This window comes from Mytilus edulis, chromosome 9, assembly GCF_963676685.1.
Source record: "Mytilus edulis chromosome 9, xbMytEdul2.2, whole genome shotgun sequence".
NCBI lineage: Eukaryota > Metazoa > Mollusca > Bivalvia > Mytilida > Mytilidae > Mytilus > Mytilus edulis.
In genome coordinates this window covers 37,384,119-37,400,084 of record NC_092352.1, presented here as the reverse complement: position 1 = coordinate 37,400,084, position 15,966 = coordinate 37,384,119, and the positions used below count along the sequence as shown (strand labels likewise).

The 15,966-nt window shown below is 32.7% G+C and overlaps 1 protein-coding gene across 1 annotated transcript in view; it reads right to left on the bottom strand.

Moving 5' to 3' along the window:
* The window catches only part of LOC139489689 (uncharacterized), a 195,980-nt gene that overhangs the window by 128,291 nt on the left and 51,723 nt on the right, over positions 1-15,966 (bottom strand). The gene's annotated exons all lie outside the window — the stretch shown is intronic.

Genomic DNA, 15,966 nt, shown 5'->3' with positions numbered 1-15,966 from the left:
CTTCGGTATATCCCTACGGCAAAGTTCCGAACAGGACCTAGCTCATTTTAAAGGTATTGACCCAAGCTATTCCCCACTTAAATATTTTTCTGGGATCCGGGCCCGTCTGGCCACCACAGAGGTTCAAAGTTGCTCATTTACGTATTTTCATATCAATGACACATTCGGTACTCTTCGGTATATACCTACGGCAAAGTTCCGAACCGGACCTTGCTCATTTTAAAGGTATTGTCCCCAGCTATTCCCCACTTAAATATTTTTCTGGGATCCGGGCCCGTCTGGCCACCACAGAGGTTCAAAGTTGCCCATTTGCGTATTTTTCATATCAATCACACATTCGGTACTCTTCGGTATATCCCTACGGCAAAGTTCCGAACAGGACCTAGCTCATTTTAAAGGTATTGACCCAAGCTATTCCCCACTTAAATATTTTTCTGGGATCCGGGCCCGTCTGGCCACCACAGAGGTTCAAAGTTGCTCATTTACGTATTTTCATATCAATGACACATTCGGTACTCTTCGGTATATACCTACGGCAAAGTTCCGAACCGGACCTTGCTCATTTTAAAGGTATTGTCCCCAGCTATTCCCCACTTAAATATTTTTCTGGGATCCGGGCCCGTCTGGCCACCACAGAGGTTCATTTACGTATTTTTCAATAACCATAACCCAAGATCCTTTAAGTCACATTTATATATGTACACCCAATTTTATATACTACAGAGTTTATAATATCGTTGCATTTTGGGATATTTAAACATTGTATACTATTTATTAGAAATATGCGTAACTTTTAATTATTATTTTAAACGTAATTTAACTTACGAGAGAACTTATGATACATGAATGAAATGGTTTTCATTGTTTGTTTAGTTTAATGTGAATACTTAAACATGTATCTTATTATAATTTGTGTACTTTTACTTATGTGAAATTATTCTTTATTTGTAGAGAATCGATTGTTAGCGACCATATGATTTTATGAATAAAAGATAGATACATGGTGCAAACTAACTAGCATACTCATCTCTTCGCCCTTAAGTTAACCATGCCATACTTTTAGAAAAGTTAAAATTTTATCATATCGGAAAACATATAATAGATTGGATAAAATCATATTTGTCTGACAGACAACAAGAAGTCCAATACGCTAACATTAAATCTGATAAATCGTTTGTAAAGTATGGAGTGCCTCAAGGTTCTATTTTAGGTCCGCTGTTATTTTTAATATATATAAATGATTTACCACTTCATGTTAAACAATCCAATATGGATTTATATGCTGATGATTCAACATTGCATTTTCATGATAAAAACATTGAAAAAATAAACAGCATATTGCAAAATGATTTAAATGCTATACAATCTTGGTGTAACAATAACAGTATGAAAATCTATGCACAAAAAACTAAGTGTATGAAATTGGGTTCAAAACCAAAACTTAAACAACTATCAGAATTATGCATTACCGTCAACGAAACATGTATTGAGAATGTCCATTCTTTCAAATTACTTGGAATTGACATTGATGAAAATTTAAGCTGGGAAGATCATGTTGATCGTGTATGTAAAATAATCTCTTCTAAAGTATCACTTTTATATAAAATTAAAGTATATTTGCCAATACACACAAGGCAACTATTTTATAATGCATATATTCTACCATATATAGACTATTGTAGTTCAGTTTGGGGAAATTTATTACAAAAAGATTCAGATAGAATCATAAAACTTCAAAAAAGAGTAGCAAGAATTATACTGGAATGCGATATTTCTATTCCATCTAATTTCATGTTTTTTTCTTTAAAATGGCTATCTTTTACCAAAAGAATAAAATACCAGCAATCAATTTTAATGTATAAAATTGTAAATGGGCTAACACCTGATTACTTAGCAATTCTAAATATTGATGATGTGCAACGCCACAACCTACGATCTGTCTCTAATAATGATCTTTTTGTTCCAAGGCCAAATACAAATTTTTATAAAAAATCTTTTCGTTACTCTGCAACCAAAGTATGGAATAATTTACCACTCGAAATAAAAAAATGTCCTAATGTGGAATTATTCAAGAAACATAGTTATAATCATTTTCTTGAAAATTATATGCAAGTCAAATAATTTGTTTTTCTCTAACAAAACTATATCAAATATTGTCATTTATTACCCTTTGTATATTTTAGTGATTGAATTGTTGTATATACTAGTAATATATATTGTAATTTAATGTATCAATGTTAACTGTATGCATGTATTTTGTTTGAGGGCCTCAATGAAAATTAGAATTTTTCTAATTGAGTTACCCTCTTTAAATAAAGAATTTATTATTATTATTATTATTATTATTATAAACACCAGGGGTCTCACTGTCATCTGGGCAGTCTCCCGTAGGTTTTCACTAGATATTCATTCTTTTTTAGCTTTCCATAGATATTTCTATTTATATTTCTGAATGTTTTTAGAGTGGCCGGCTTTAGTTTTAGTTTTATATATTATATATTAAATTAAATTTTTGATGAATCTTTGACGTCGTTTTATTGATAAAAAATTAGATTACATAAAGACAAATATGCAATTTATATAAGGGTTTATATTCGAGGACAACGAGAATTTACGACAGCTTGAAGGGATCATTAAACTATTTTGCGGCGTAATTTTTCATTCCTGTTAACTATGAAAATCATACTTTTTAATGATTTTCAACTAAATTTTAATATTCAACCGACTGCTAGCAACCGTCGGATATTGATTATCAAATATCTAATAACAAACCGGCAGGTCACTTCATATACATATTTAAAACGGAATGAAATGCTTTTAAATTCAGTACAACTTCACATACATATTTAAAACGTAATGAATGCTACAAGCCGCGAAATTGTTGAATTCCGCTGTTGAATTATATTTAACTAAGATTTAGCGATTTTTGGAACGTTTGAGTCTTATGCAATTTTTGGGTTTTTAGACATATCGTCAAAATTGGCTGCTGGAAAAAAGTGGCTGCTATCTTGATTGGCCGATAAAAGTGGCTGCCAGCTTGAGTCTGGTTAATATCATTCTTATTTTTTGACACGCCATCATTGAATACATATATCTTGGACAGTTAAGCCAATCCACGTCCCTGAAAACCCAATCAGTTCGGTTTCGGCCATAATTGCATCACATAATTATAAAACGTATTAAGAATTATTTTCCTAATGCTTGTAGGTTTTAGGTGTGGTTGACTTGTTTGCTGTATTTGTAAAAATCTTTGCTTGAGTATTTCTATCAAGATTGATATCATCGTTTACAGCAAAAAAGTTCGAACAACAATCGAGTCATCTGAAATTATTGTTGGAATTTCTTATAAATCGTTGTTATTGTTAAGAAAATACGTAATAGGAAGAATACATTGACATACTGAAAACAGTTTATTATTACATATTAAATGGTTCTATACCATGGAGTATTAAATTTTCAAGAAAACAAAGCTTACTGCACTTGACAATATTGTATATTTTACATATCATAAAAACCCTGTGACTTTTTTAGATAGACATGTTTTGAACTTCTCGTAAACATTGCAAGAAAAACACACAGTGCTATTCAAACTTAATTTATCTACTTTATATCACAAATAGTGTGCTCTTATACTAAATGCAATCGTGTCTTTTGTGATTTGTTCTTGTTTTAAAAAATACATACTGCGACTGAAAACTCCATTGTTATGATTTTATTTGCAGATATTTACTTGAATAACTGAACTCAGAATAATTGCACTGTACAATTCATCCTCTTTTTTGTTTGTTTTCTGTCTTTAGTACCGTTAATTGTACACTCTTGTGCTGATAGTTGTTCAAAGGCCTCTCAATACGGTAAAAATATGTATGACACGGCTATAAAAACATTTAAAGCTAAGGTGACTGACATAAAGCAAAACGGACCGATAGCAAAAGTGTCGGATTAAAAGCAAAATTATTGGACAAGAAGCAAAACGGACCGAATTAAACTGGAAAAAAAATGTCAGACGAACAGCAGAATAATCAGACAAAAAGCAAAGGACAAAAAGCAAATCCCGGACCAAAACCATTTTAAGTTCAAATTAGAAATATTCAAACGCTTCTGTTTTTGTGAATATTTGAACTGACATTAAATACCAGAACATTTACTTCATTTTACGTATTTTTTAAATTTGTTCAAAGTTGTTAATTAAGTTTAACATTTGAAAGTTAAACTGAAGTCTTAAAAGTAGAATCACAAAAATACTGAACTCTTAGGAAAACTCAAATCGGAAAGTCCCTAATCAAATGGCAAAATAAAAAGTAAAAGATTCATTACTAATAATATGTCTCATACAACGACAAATATGTCAAATCGTCCGAACCGCCATAGTGCTTTCTTTCTTGAAAATAGTAAAATAAAAAAAATACTGAACTCCGAGGAAAGTTCAAAAAGCAAAGTCTCGAATCAAATGGCAAAATCAAAAGCGCAAACACATCAAACCAATGGATAACAACTTTCATAATCCTGAAGAGGTATTTTCCTATATAGAAAATTGTGGATTATAACTGATCTTAAAGCTAGCTTGGTTGTAACATCATCGAGTTCAAACTTACAATGAATTACAAAAAAGTACAACGTGTGTAACATGATCTGCTTCCCGTCTGGATTATCTTAGGTCACCATCGGTTTTGATGAGAATAATGTCACTCAGTTTTTCACGACTAATTAATTTTGATTGCCCTCTTATTTGAAATTTTCATTAAAAAATGATGTATGCTATTATATAGTCCGAAATAGTTTTTGTTATCGTTCTTTAAACTGATTTTTTCAATATATTTAATACATGTTTAGAGTAAATTTTTCCATGATTTCGAAAGTTTTCGGTTATGCAGTAAATATGCTCAAGAATGTAATATTTACTTTGTCTAATGTAAAACGTCGATCATATATTGTATCTTGTTTTACAAAAAATTTAATAAACCGAAATTTTGTTTCTGAATTTCCTATCATATTTGATTGAAATGTCAGATGACGGGAGGTACTTTTGGTTAAAATAATAATCGTTTTATTTTTTCCTCCTTTTTTGGGGGCTTATATACTTTTTTGCTCGTTTTTCTGTTGTGCTGTTAATTTTGCTAGTTCACGTATTGTCCTCATGATTTCTATTTTTTATACCTGTTTTGTCATTTTCTATCCGTACTGTAAAAAACTAAGAAATGATTTGTGTCTTCCTAAATTACTGCAGTATATCAGGAAAAATTCCGAAATCTTCAGATTGTATGTGGTTCTAATAAACGTAGATTTGAGCATATGATTTTTTTTTTATGTTTTCGTGTATATTGAATAATGATTGATTTTTTTTTATGGCAGCGTATCATAGACGTTTAAAAATAAAATGGAGCGATCAAGGTCTTTTATATTGTTTCCTATAAGTTAAAAAAAAATACAACCATAATGTTTACAAATTCTTGTATTCTCAAAGTAATATTTGCACTCACCTTAAAAGTAATATTCTATATTGTTAAACATCTAAGTGCGAAGCACAGAGTGAATTTTTATTAGTTTCCTCTTTTAAGAACAAACAAATAAGGTCGTAAGGTTTCTCTTCAAATCGTTTTACATTTTCTCATGTCAAGGCCTTTCAAAGCTTGCTATGCAATCCCTTGTGGATACATGTAAATGTAGTTGTCTCAATGGCAATCATACCACGTATCACTATCTAATATTAAAGACCCCAAAATATTTATTTTGTAAGCCATATTTTAAAAGTTTTTCTCCGAATACGCAAATAAATCGCAATATTGTTTTTGAATGCTTTATACTTAAAAAGTAAAGTATCAAAAATACCGATCTCCTAGTAAAATTCGAAACGGAAAGGCACTTATCATATGGTAGAATCAAAAGCTGAAATACATCAAAACGAATATAAAACAAATGTCATCTTTCTGACGTTGTATAGGCATTTTTTGTGTATAAAATGGTGGATCGAACCTGGTGTTATAGCTAGATAGTCGCGTAAAATACATTCATGTTGACAACAATGTGTGATCAAACAAACATAATAATAGATAAATATGTCAAAATAGGGTTACGGCATTAATTTTCTCTAGTGTTAAACTGATTCTCGTAATTGCAGTTACATGTACGGTGGTCCCAACATGGCGGAGCCCAAAACAAAGTAAAACCGTCTTATTGTAACTTATCCGTGTATACGCGTTGCTTAAAGAATTACTCAGCAGCTAGCTATAGGTTGAAATGTACGGTATTGTTGTATGTGTGTGTTCTTAATATCAAATGCGACCTTGTTACCGAAATAATAGCCATTGAAAATTTACAAACTATCATCGTTACTCCAAAAGAAGATAGTCGTAACTTTTAGACAAATAACTTGGAAGATAATCGTAAAGGTTATGTAAGTTTCATAACTGTAACTATATAAAATATGTCTATGATCATAGGTAACAACAAGATAACAACAAACGCGTGAACAACATTCCTAATCGAAATATCATGATCATTTATAAAAAATATAGGTACATGTATGCTATTCGGGACAACCACATGTCAACGATATAAAGAATATAATGCCTCTTTATGTTGAAATTTTTTTTTATAGATTAATAAATGGCATTTTCAAAATGATCCATGGTATCAGCCCTTATTTGTCAGTTTAACACCAATTAACTTTATGTTATAATATCCATCACTATAAAACAGAAATGTTTTAACAAAGAAAAACAAAATACTTATAGACATTAAGACAAAGTACATCAGAAAAATGAATAAGATAACATACCAAATTGTTTTGGTTTACAATAATCACCCAAATTATCTGGAACTACAAAAGTAAAAAAATATAAGTGCATACTTAAGTACGAGCATATAGTTTTACATGACTCATATTGCAGTAATTGGTAGATCCTGTTCAGTGGCATTTTATTTCATGTTTTCATTGTTTGCTATGTTATGAACAAGCTAAGTCTGGTTAAAAGCTAGCTACCATACAACGTTACAATCAGCAAGAACAAAAAAATCAATTCGTACAGGCATTTTAAATTGAGGCCCGACTTCTTTGCTTTTATTATAAATGCATTGAGTTCAACAAAGAGGCAACACGTTTTTTTTGTCCCTAGATGCCATCTATTCCCAAGGCAAAGCCCAATAAATGTGTTCGTTAGATATTTGATAAGAAATGTGTCTATTTTATTGGAACATTTTCTCAATAAGACTAAATGAATCCAGGGGTAGTAATCAAATAGATATACATTATCCCTGAGTTTACGCATTAAGGTACAGTATTCGACAATCGATTGATTCGACAAGAGTTGATTTTTCCTTCAGGTTTTAATACAATTCAATCAAAAAGAATGAATTGAATAGACACATTAAGGATCGATTTCTTCAACAAATCTTTAATGATAGATACTATCGATAACGCTATCACAAGATTTCAGAATAAAATGATGAAAGTGACAAGAAGTTGGTTTTATTCGAGACTATTTTCATAATTGCAAGAACTTAAGTTTGGAAAGATGATGTATAAATCAATGCTGTATTTACATTATGGTTTTGAACGCTCTCCTGCTGTCTTCTGTCGTTTTTATTCTTAAATATTTATCATTTAAAAATGTGTTGTTATATTATTATTACTTTAACTAAACTATATTATTTCATTTGAGTTTCCAAATCATTGCCTATATCCTTCTTTTCTTCCAATCTTAAAATTGGAAAGAAATGTAAGATAATGACAGTCATGTTCATCTTACTCAAAAATCATATGCTACAAATAATGCAAGCTGTGATGATCGTGATATACGTTATATGAGGTATGTATATTTTATCTTTTTCATAAGTGACATTTGAGAGTGAATCGATGGAATAAATGCTTAATAAAAAGTCATAATTATATCACTTTTAACAAGAAATAAGTGTAACAGTATGCTATGACAAAGTCTCGAAAACAAAGCTCACAAAATGACTAGGGTCACCAGGGTCCTGACTTGGTACAGGCATTTTCTTATGTAGAAAAAGGTGGATTTAACTTGGTTTAATAGCTAGCTCAACCTGTCACTTGTATAACAGTCGCATCAAATTTCATTATACTGACAACCATTTATGAATAAAACGAACAGACATAATAGGTAAAAAAAGCAAAAATAGGGGTACAACAGTCAACATTTTGCTATAATATTAATCACTTTAAAAACAAACAGATATGTAGCAAAGAAACACAATGACAAAACTGAAAGACAAGAATACCAATATTTACAACAGCACAATAACACAATGACGGGATGTTTAAATTCAGAGTCACGTATAATGTAAAACAAAACCACACACACACACACAAAACACACAAGCCAGAAACCTGTGTTTCAGTGATTGTCGTGTAACATATTTGTTGTTCGTTATTTTTTTTTTTTGTTCTTGAATTGGACCGTTAGTTTTTGTGTTTGTATTGTTTCACATTTGTCATTTCGGGGCCTTTAATAGCTGACTATGCGGCATAGTTGTAAATTTCTGTGTCATTTGGTCTCTTGTAGAGAGTTGTCTCATTTGCAATTATACCACATCCTTTTTGTTTTAAATCTATAGATAAAGCACATCAGCCAAAATGAAAGATAAGAATACGAAAATATTATAGAACAAAGTCAAATTGTGTTGTTAAAGTTGTATCATTAATATATCCAAAAGCTTCATGTCATTTTTAGCCATCTTAGATGAATTGTAAACAGGAATATCGCATACAATTTATAAAGTATATTACCCCACAAATATTGGAGGAAACGAGACAACCGTATGCTTTATTAACTAAAGCTGATGATCTCATACGTACGTGCTTTCAAGTATTCCACATCGGTATGATAAATATGTGTCCATTCTATGGAAGAGAAAATAGACATTTTTCACTGAAAATTGTTGTATTCTAATATGAGGATGTAGGTATTCTCGTTAATCTATCTTTTCACGTCGATTAAATGGTCGTTTAAATATTGTAAAAAACAGTCTATCTGTTTTTGTTACAGCCTTGTTCAAAATTATAATTGTAATTAGTTTTGAGAAGTGAAAAACATTAGACCAATTGACAGAACTAATGTTTATGTGTAAAGACTTTATTAACTCATGAATAATGAATAAGACAGAGAACAGACCCATGCAGGCAGCCACTTTTAGCAACAACGCAAGACATCAGCCACTATTTTTTAATCAGTCAATTTGTGTGATATGTATGAGACGGAATCAGATTCATAAATATTGAATTAATCTTAAATTAGTTCCGAACCAGACCTAGATCATTTCAAAGGAGTTGCCCGAGGAAGTTCGCCACTTAGATATCATTTTCCGGAATACTGGACCTCATGGATTCCACAGGGGTTTAAAGGTGTGAAATATCGTAATTTTCTTATCAAATACACGTTTGGTAAATTTCCAAGAATCTAAACGGAAATGTTCGAAACCTAACCTACCGCAATTTTTAGGTGTTGACCGAGGGCATTCACCACTTATACATGTTGTTGTAAGTTCGGGTACATTCAGACACCACAGGGTTTAAAGTTGTCACTTAGCGTATTTTTCATGTCATCTACGTATTCGGTACTCATCGGCAAGTTCCAATTGTCAATTTTAAACTGGACCTAGACAATTTGAAAGAATTTAAAGGTGTTGACCGAGGCGACATGGTCTATTCAGCGACGTACTAGTACATAACAAGCTTGAAATATATGAATAAATACCTGTATCTATAACACAAATAAATGCAAACTCCAATAAGATTACTGTCAACATCATTATGGCAATTTGTTTTTGTTTTAATATCCAGAGAGATGTCACCAAGTTTAAATCAATAAACCTATTGAATGATAACCGGAAACGGAAATATGTCTTTGGTGTTGAGTTTATTTTCAGAAACATTCAATATCAATAAAAGGGAAAATATTTTTTTAACATAATAGTGCAGTCATATAAGTAGATTTACAAAGGGTTAACATTGGACTTAAGATTTTAATGTTTTAAATCAGCTAAAAATCCTAATCATTTCAAGTAGAAATAATTGTGATGTCACGCTTTGTATTAACCAACTGCTGATTGGAAACATATTTGTGTCCAGGGATACAATATGATAATGGATACATTTCGGTTAAAAAAAAACATTTAGAATGATATGTGGCGGGAAAGCGTGTTTGTTTAACAAAGATGCCCTTTGATGTTGGTGTTTTTTACTTTACGAACACACTGTAGACATATTAGTAATGCCCGCGTCACACTGTCCCGATTTTAATATACGATGGACACCCGAATGCAAAAATTGTAAGTTCGTACGAAGTTGGTCCCGATCTCGTTAAAATACCAAAAAGTGACCGAAGCAAGTACAATGAATAACGAAGTCTATACGATGGTGCCGTAATTATATGCGATAGCAAAAGATGGACATACGAAGGTTAACCGAAGACGGGTATTTAAGCTTCATATCTCAGCCGAAGCCTACACGATGGATCACGAAGGCTACACGATGGATTACGAAGGCTACACGATGGATTACGACGATGGCGCGATGGCCATACGATGTCTAAAAGAATCGTATACAGCTTACGATGCATTTAAATTATATGCTTCAAAAGATTTTAACCACATTTGGTATATTGTTCCTCCTTGTAATGATCTGACATTTTTACGTTCCAGACCAAAGGTGAAGGCCATGCAGATGGACTTGTTTTTTCTCCTTGAAATAGTATAATACACAGGAAATTGGTTGCTAATTTTGTTTACCTGCTGGTTCTAAAGACAATATTAACGGTACTTTCAGTTACTGAACGTTTTTGTTGATTTCTAAAAAAATAGTTTATGTACCAAATATGCATATTCAATTTACCATTTTCTGCATGTGTCATATACAAATATAGTGTCCATATTTGTCCCCAATATGTTACATACGAGGGGATACCACGCTCGGCATTGCCTTGTTTGAACTGTAAAATGTGTGCACTAGTCTGAATAATCACCCACAATTATGCCCATTGTTAATGATCTATCTTAAAGGTAAGCTAACGGGTGCGTTGATCCCTTTTATTCAAAAAGAGCTATTTCCAGGAGAATATCATAATTATATAAGGAAGGATGTGGGGAAAGCAACAAATGCGGCAAAATATGACATATAGAAAACAAAATGGTTATGGAGTAAACATTCGTGTGACAACAACTCAGACGATACATAAAAAAACAGAATACTGAAGAAAAAGTTGGTTTCCCTATATACGTGTACCTGCAGTGTTGTTGTACGAGGCGCGTTTATAATTTTCATTATGTAACTTGATATGAAAAATTGACAAAAAATAATATTTTACTTGTAAAAGTAAATCCTGAGCCTGTAATAGCTGCTCTTCTTGTTCCATTTGATTTAAAAGAAACAACGCTGGGGCCTTTCTTTTTCTCATATAATCATATGATATGAGCTCCATGTTTTGTGAACGTCTTTCTTAACTGTCGTATTAGACTGACCTGTGCATATCACGCATGGCACTTTAAATGTATTTTAGCGCGAAAATTAACTTACATTTTGCTGGATTTATTGCCGTCGTAGTTCCATCTTGTCGCCTTCGTAATTTTATTCGATGGTAACACGACGGGATAACGAGGTCTTCACGAAGTCGTTTTGCCATCGTTAGACCTTCGGGTAGCTTCGTGATTCATTCGTGTAGACATCGGAATGTCAAAACTGCCCGATAGAAACGATGGAAACACGAATGCAATACGATGTTCAACGATACATTCCCGGTGACATTACGTTGTGAGGATGGTGATACGAACTCAATACGAACCCTCAACATCGGACGCACCTTCGAGGATTTTTTAACATGTTAAAAAATTTAGAACCCTTCCCGAAGTTGTCCCCGAAGGCTAGAAAAAGTGGCCGATAGTTTACGATGGTTAAAGATGGCACTACGAATAGCCCGATCTGGATACGATCAGTCCCGATTTTGAAATTTCCATAATCGTGTTGCTATCGGCGTAAAAATCGGGACAGTGTGACGCGAAAGAAAGCACATGTGGGATATTTTAATCCATTTATTGTGTAATGGAAATGCACTACGATTCGTACGAAATGGCTCTGGTCTTGGACCCGAAGATGGTCGGAATACCAATTTTTAATGGCTATTTTCAAATGAGAGTTTATAGAGTAACACAAGTCCTATTCAACTGAAAAAAGCAATGAGTCAAGTCAAAGTAACTTCCCGCCATCGGGCTATCAATTGTCTTCCTGAACTTTTACACGATAACAAATAGTAAAATAAAAGATAATTTCTATTGCTTGTTAATTGATAACAAACATGATTACCATTTTGGTAATATTTGAAGTTGAGAATAGAAATAGGGAATGTGTCAAGGAGGCAACCCGACCAAACAAAAGCCAAAGGCCACCAATGGATCATCAACGCAGCAGGAAATTCCCGTACCCGAAGGTGGACCTCAGCTGATCCCTAAATAAATATGTGTTCTAGTTCAGTGAAAGAGGACGTCATACTGAACTCCAAAAGATAAAAATGAACTAATATTTACATGTTTCTCATGGTGCCAAAGTCGTAAACACCTCTTTTTTAACTTGATCTTAAATATAATCCGTTCAGTTAGAAGGTATATCTACTACAAAAAGCACGCCATTATTTAAAACGAAAAAAAAAGACAAGTCTACGGAAGAATACATATAATATATAATAATTTTCCCATGCATTTAGGAATAATATGAGCGTACTTATGTTTGCTATAGTTTATACTTCAAATTGACATTGAACTTTAGATTTACTATACGAAATTGTCTATTTATTACGGTGAATACTAATTCAGCACTAGACGACAATAGGACAATTAAACTAGAGGCTCTAAAGAGCCTTTGTCGCCCACCTTGGTCTAAGTGAATATTAAACTAGAGGCTCTAAAGAGCCTGTGTCGCTCACCTTGGTCTATGTGAATATTAAACAGAGGAAGCAGATGGTTTCGTGACAAAATTGTGTTTTGGTGATGGTGATGTGTTTGTACATCTTACTTTACTGAACATTAATTCTTGCTGCTTGCAATTATCTCTATCTTGGCCCAGTAGTGTCAGTGGAAAATGTTAGAAAAAATTTACAAATTTTATGAAAATTGTTACAAATTGACTATAAGGGGCAATAAATCCTTAGGGGGTCAATTGACCATTTCAGTCACGTTGACTTTTTTGTAAATCTTACTTTGCTGAACATTATTGCTGTTTACAGTTTATTTCTATATATAATAATATTCAAGATAATAACCAAAAACAGCAAAATTTCCTTAAAACTAACAATTCAGGATCAGCAACCCAACAACGGGTTGTCCGATTCATCCGCAAATTTCAGAGCAGATAAATCTTGACCTGATAAACAACTTTACTCCAGATTTGCTCTTAATGCTTTGGTTTTATGTTTTAAGCCAAAAACTGCATTTTACCCCTATGTTCCCTTTTTTTGTCATGGCGGTCATTTTGGTTGGATGGCCGGGTCACCGGACACATTTTTTTAAACAACATACCCCAAAGATGGTTGTGGCCAAGTTTAGATTAATTTGGCCAAGTAGTTTCAGAGGAGAAGATTTGTGTAAAAGATTACTAAGATTTACGAAAAATGGTTAAAAATTGACTATAAAGGGCAATAACTCCTAAAGGGGTTAAATTGCTGTTTACAGTTTATCTCTATCTATAATAATATTCAAGATAATAGCCAAAAACAGCAAAATTTCCTTAAAATTACTAATTCTGGGGCAGCAACCCAACAACGGGTTATCCGATTTATTTGAAAATTTCAGGGCAGATAGGTCTTGACCTGTTAGACAATTTTATTTCATCAGATTTGCTCTAAATGCTTTGGTTTTTGAGTTATAAGCCAAAAACTGCATTTTTACTCCTATGTTCTATTTTAAACCATGGCGGCCATCTTGGATCGTTGTCCGGATCACCGGACACATTTTTAAACTAGATACCCCAATGATGAGTGTGGCCAAGTTTGGTGTAATTTGGCCTAGTAGTTTCACAGGAGGAGATTTTTGTAAAAGTTAACGACGCCGGACGACGACAGACGACGGAGAACAGGCGACGGACGACGGACACCAAGTGATTGGAAAAGCTCACTTGGCCCTTTGAGCCAGGTGAGCTAAAAATGACTAATTGTATAATTATAACAAACAAATAGTTTAAGTATTCCACTTGAAACACTTAATATTTATGAATTCTTTTTTAAGTACTTGCTCATTATTTATAACAACATAAATATTCCTTTCCAAGTATCTGAAAATGTAAAAAAAAATCATGATGTCATTCGATATACCACTAATTTTTTATTCAAGACAATATTCAAATGTATATGTAATAAGTATCTGATAAAGTATATCTTATGCTGATTATATGCACAATTTTTCTAGTGTTCGCTTATTGTATGTATTGTTGTGACAATTTTATTCGATCTCACATTTTGCTTTCGTTTTTATGACATTCTAACTTGTTTAAGCCTTGTAATTTTAACTGTTTTAATATGGTTGCATTTAATCGTTCTAATATGATTGGACAATCATGGTCTAACCGATAGAATAGCGTGATAATTCAAAGTCAACATAATGGGCAATGTGTCTTATTTGAGGTATTTCATATGTTTTTGTTTTTTTCAACTATTTTTTTTTCTCATTCTATCAATGTCATTCAGAGTGGACTTCACGTATGAAATTAGGAAAATTGACCAACTGGAACGATATATATATAATTTGAATATAAACTGCGATTTTTACATTGCAAATTCAAAAAGACAAAATACTTAACCTACTTAGAAGGCTTACTACGATTGAATCCAACAACCGAAATAGGTGTGTAATTTACAACATTTTGTAGATAATTTCTTGTAAACTTAACAAGATTAAAGAAATATATCTGAATTTCGACACCAAGTATCATTTCACAAAAGGAGTACCTTGGCCTATACTGCAGTATGCATTTTTTGTGTAGAGGCAGGTGCCTCTGGTGGAGTCGGCTGCTGAAGGATGATGTGATCTGTTGATCTATCCAATATTTCTGGTATTCCCTGGTGTCTTATGATTAGAAAGCCCCGACTGTTCTGTGTTTTAAATGACTTAATCTCTAAGTGATTAAGCTCATCTGATCAATGGTAATAAGATCAGATGATCTATTTTTAATACCTGGAGTCCGTATCCCTTTTCAAAAATATTCTGCTGCGAAACTACTCGGATAACCGAAACCCAACATAAGTGAATGGATTACACGTGGCCTTTGGTGCCACTGTTTATAATGTTTATAAGTGACATGCGAGTTGAAATGGCCGTACACATAGCAACTCCGTACATTATAACGAGTCCCTGTACTGTAATTCATCAAATTTGGGTTTTTGGAAATTCAGATATACGTTTTAGTGTGTTACATGTATCAAATCGGTAATCATGAGTTTGACAGCTAATGTACCTTTAAATGGGCATAATTGACCATCCAGGTGACCTCCAAAAACTGTCAATGTCAATTAATAGACAAAAGACGATGTGATATGAGTGTCAATGAGGCAACTCTCCATCTAAGTCACGATTTGTACAAAATAGGTCAAAGTACGGTCTTCAACTCAAAGCCTAGGCTCACATCAAACAGTAAGCTATAAAGGGCCCCCTAAATGACTAGTGTAAAACCATTCAAAAGGGAAAACCAACGGTCTTATCTGTATAACAAAAAGAAACGAAAGCACTAAGTCTTATGACCCACATCAACAAATGATAGCATATTGATAATTACCTTACAACAGACAGCATTATCCTTCAGTGTTTTGACAATGGAACATGGGGTATAATTTATACAACGTGGATTTTATACTTGCCTGTTTTTAAGTATAACTTATTTCTCCTTTGTAGATGGTGATTAAGGATACAATTCTTAGATAGCGACCATGTGCAATTGGAATTTTCTTTTGTCTGTTTGGTTTCGTTCTA